We start from the raw sequence: 5037 nt of genomic DNA on the forward strand, positions 1-5037 counted from the left end.
ATGGGATGGAGGATGTGTGATGGGTATATGGGCACGGGACTATGGGATGGCGGATAATTATAATTTGTTATAACTAACCACAGTTAGTAACTATGCCCGGGCAGCGCCGAGCTCTCCAGCTAGTTGTCACATAATAAGGCAATTGTTTTTGCATTGGGTCCTACTATATATCAAGCAATTGCATTGTGAGCAATTCCCTGGCAATCTTTCTTTTTTTCCCCTCAGTTCTCATCAGTTGTGTCAACCGCCTGCTGTACGACATGCACAAGGGGTGTAAAAAAGTCAAGTCGTAAGGGTACGTAAAATTCAGGCTCCTAAACTGGGCTACAAGATGTGGAATGGGAAAGTGCTTACAATGCAATTGCTTCACTGCTTGTACAGCATACAGTTATAAGACACACCCAACTCTGCTATATCTGTGCATAACCACATCACTATTATCAGCTCTGAGCTGATGCTGCAGAACCTCTTGGCAGGGATCACACATACAGAGGGCATGCAGCCTGGTGAAGCAGTTTTTTCCATTAATAATAAAAAAAGAAAAAAAAAAAACTTCTTGAGTTTTCTACTAGTTGCACATACTAATAGGATTAGCAGGGCTGCCCTGCTCTCCCCCCATGCCTGGGGCACAGATCCCTGCAGCAGAGCTTCCTGGCACTCTATAGCCCCTCACCCACACAGTGCCCCCAGCACAGCAGGGGGGCAGCTTACCTGCAGGGCAGGAGTGGGCATCAGCCTGGCAGAGGACTTGGTTCCCAGGCTGTACAGCTCCTGTCCTGGGCACATTCAGCATGAGTGAGAGCATGGAGCAAACCCTGCCCTGGATCCAGTGTATACACATCAGACTGGGCTGGCCTACAGCAATCCCAGCCACCCCCATAACTGGAGGAAGGAGGAGACCTCCAGCACTGCTGCACCATCCACAGCCAGGGAGACTGGGCGGAAATGAGTTCTCCCACAGAGGAGAGGAATTGCTGCGGCTGCTACCGCGCCGCCCCCACACACGTGCCGCCTGGGGCGGACCACCCCCCCTGCCCCCCCCACGCTACGCCACTGACCGCGATGCTTGATCAAGTATTGAGCAGTGGCAAGCAGGCTTGCTCATCACTTCTAGATACACCTCTGGCTCATACTGTATATAGGGGGCTATGTGTGGTCTCATACTATATACAAAGTGCTATGTGAGGGCTCATATTGAATATAGAGAGGCTATGTGGGGGATCATACTATATATAGAGGCTATGTGGGGGCTCATACTATATATAGAGTGGCTATGTGTGGTCTCATACTATATACAAAGTGCTATGTGAGGGCTCATATTGAATATAGAGAGGTTATGTGGTGGCTCATACTATATATAGAGGCTATGTGGGGGCTCATACTATATATAGAGTGGCTATGTGGGGGCTCATACTATATAGAGGCTATGTGGGGGCTCATACTATATATAGAGTGGCTATGTGGTGGCTCATACTATATATAGAGAGGCTATGTGAGGGCTCATATTGAATATAGAGAGCCTATGTGGTGGCTCATACTATATATAGAGTGGCTATGTGTGGTCTCATACTATATACAAAGGGCTATGTGAGGGCTCATACTATATATAGAGAGGCTATGTGAGGGCTCATATTGAATATAGAGAGGCTATGTGAGGGCTCATATTGAATATAGAGAGGCTATGTGGTGGCTCATACTATATGTAGAGGCTATGTGGGGGCTCATACTATATATAGAGGCTATGTGGGGGCTCATACTATATAAAGAGTGGCTATGTGGGGGCTCATACTATATATAGAGGCTATGTGGGGGCTCATACTATATATAGAGTGGCTATGTGGTGGCTCATACTATATGTAGAGGCTATGTGGGGCTAATACTATATATAGAGGCTATGTGGGGGCTCATACTATATATAGAGTGGCTATGTGGGGGCTCATACTATATATAGAGGCTATGTGGGGGCTCATACTATATATAGAGTGGCTATGTGGGGGCTCATACTATATATAGAGGCTATGTGGGGGCTCATACTATATATAGAGTGGCTATGTGTGGTCTCATACTATATACAAAGGGCTATGTGAGGGCTCATACTATATATAGAGAGGCTATGTGAGGGCTCATATTGAATATAGAGAGGCTATGTGAGGGCTCATATTTAATATAGAGAGGCTATTTGGGGGCTCATAGTATATACAGAGTGGCTATGTGGAGGCTCATACTATATATAGAGAGGCTACGTGGGTTCTGACAACGTATATAGAGGGGCTATGTGAGGAATCATACTGTATGTAGGAAGCTAAGTGTGAGCTCTTACAGTATAAAGAGGTATAGAGGAGAGCTGTATATGGGCTCATATGGTATGTATGGGGTGTCAGCATATTTAATTCTGCTCAATATTAAGTTATAAAGTTATTATTACTATAAAATAATAATTGTAATTAATATGTTAGAGTCTACCATGTAGCCCCTTGGGATAAGTAATAGCCCAACCCTGGTATATAGTAACATTATCCTACAGTAGCATGTCCACCTCCCCATCCAACCATCCATATAATCTAATCTTCTATAATACTGGGATATATGAGTTATTATTATTGATTTATCACTGTTCAAATCAGTAGGAACTACTCCGGAATTACAGTGTATGGTAACATTGTGGCATTTTATAAAAGTTTTAAGAAGCCAAGGTGGATAATTAGAGTCCATTTCATGTATATGGTAATGAATTGGTTGTATGGCCTGCTCTGGTCTCTTTAAACAGCTGCTGCTCCTGCTGATGATGTCACGGAATGTTGAGGTTTCTGGCTCTGCCCCCTTGCATTATGACATCACACACAAACATTGTGTAAAGAGCTGCAGAGCCAACATTCCATCTGACAGTTGCAGACGGTGGAGAGAGATAAGTCGGCGCTATGTCATCTCTTGTTGTGTCCTTCATTTTCTTCTATCATCTATTTCTCATTTATTTTTTATTCATTAAGGAGTCTTTATTCTCTATAATACAAGCAGGTCCAAAATAAATAGTGAACCCCTCATATTAGGAGATGTCCAAATTTTACAGCCTTTCTTCCAACAGTAAAGAGATACATAGGATGTGACGGGATTTATCTTCAAGTACAGAAATGACAATGATTTACCGATTATCCATCACATTTTACTGGTTTCTGACTTTCTTGCTCATCAGGTCCATAGATTAGTTATAATTAAGAGAATCCCCTCAGCCATAACTGGAACATGACGACTTCTTGATTTTTAGGCCATGTATTGTTATAGAATCATCCAAATCTGGGAGATTAAAGTTACATCCTGTAAAGGGAACACATGTAACATGAAGATAATTATGTAATTGTCGGATGTTATAGAGACACATAGTAAAATACAGTCCAGGTCAAAAATATAAATCCAACCAATATTGGGAAATCCTTGTACAACACCGATGTATATACATATTAGCTCCATATGTAGTAAAACTATTCAAATATTCCCCCCACATTGGTAGGATTCATATAGTTTGATCTCTAATATATTGGACAATGCACTTCAGTGGAAGTGAGGTTGTTGGATCCGCACCCACTAGCTGCTACTTGCGATGTCACGGAATGTGGTAATTGTTGGCTCTGCCCACATTAGCTGTTCCTTGTTATGTCTTAGAGCAGCGTTCCCCAGCTCCAGTCCTCAAGAGCCACCAAGGATTCATGTTTTCAGGCTTTCCTTAGTATGGCCTACGTGATAATTGCAGTACCTGCACAGGCAAAAATTCCATCACCTGGGCAATACGAATGAAATCCTGAAAACATGAACCGTTGGTGGCTCTTGAGGACTGGAGTTGGGGAACACTGTCTTAGAGTGATGGGATAGTTGATCCACCCCAAATAGCTGCGTCATATGATGTCACGGAAGATTATGGTTGTTGGCTTCATTCACATTAGCTCTTATTTTTCATTTCACGGAATGTTTTGGTTGTTAGCTTTGCCCCCATAAGACACTACTTGTGATGTCACTAAATGTTTTGGTTGTTGGTTTCACCCCCATTACCTTCTACTAGTGATGTCACTGAATGAATAAAAGTAATAGAAATGTTAAGCTAGTCCTACCTGTATGCCTCAAATTAATGGTCTTGTTGTGGATAAATTTTACATTCTGTCTTCATACTAATGATCACCCCAAAGACTTATAATAACGCACAATTTCATCTGCTTTTTAGGTGGAAATTGGTCACCTTACCTCTTGTCCTGTCTGCAGTTGTACAAGTTGCACCAACATGTCCGCCCCTGTCCACCCCTGAATGGAGAGATAGTAAGGATGACACTACAGCTACAGAGGTGACCGTATGATAGCCTAGCTTGACAATCCATTTCTCACGAAGACCCTTTCAGCTTTTCAGACATGGGTGGAGCACATGATCTCTGAAAATAGGGTCCCACAGCTGCACCCCAACAGTTTGAGCATCACTCTTAGAAGAGTACATGCCCTCAGAGCAGAAGGCGGAGAATCGACACTCACTGTGTCACTGAGGAGGATAGCATTCGCTAGGGATTACTCTGGAGTGGTGGTTGTGGTGGGATGCAGGTCTGGGCAGCTGTCGTCATCCTAGTAGCTAGATAAAAATTTAAATATGTCTGTTTATGCTTTAAATAGAATCTGTCATCCCCCCGTGAGACGTCTATGGCCTATTAATATGGGCATACAGGTAATATAAATGTTAAGATACTCCTACCTGTATGCCTCATATTAATGGTCTTGTTGAGGAAAAATTTTAGATTCTGTCTTAATGCTAATGATCAGCCCAATGACTCATCATAACGCACAGCTTCATCAACTTTGGAAGTGGAAATTGGTACCCTTACCTCTTGGCCCGTGTGCAGTTGCACAAGTTGTACCAACAACATGTCCACCCCTGTCCACCCCTGAATGGAACCATAGGAAGGATGACACTACAGCTACAGAGGTGACCGTCTGATATCCTAGCTCGACTACCCACCTCTCCTGAAGACCATTTCAGCTTTTGAGACTTGGGTGGAGGACATCATC

This window comes from Dendrobates tinctorius, unplaced genomic scaffold (assembly GCF_039654945.1).
Source record: "Dendrobates tinctorius isolate UK_male_01 unplaced genomic scaffold, ASM3965494v1 ptg000038l, whole genome shotgun sequence".
NCBI lineage: Eukaryota > Metazoa > Chordata > Amphibia > Anura > Dendrobatidae > Dendrobates > Dendrobates tinctorius.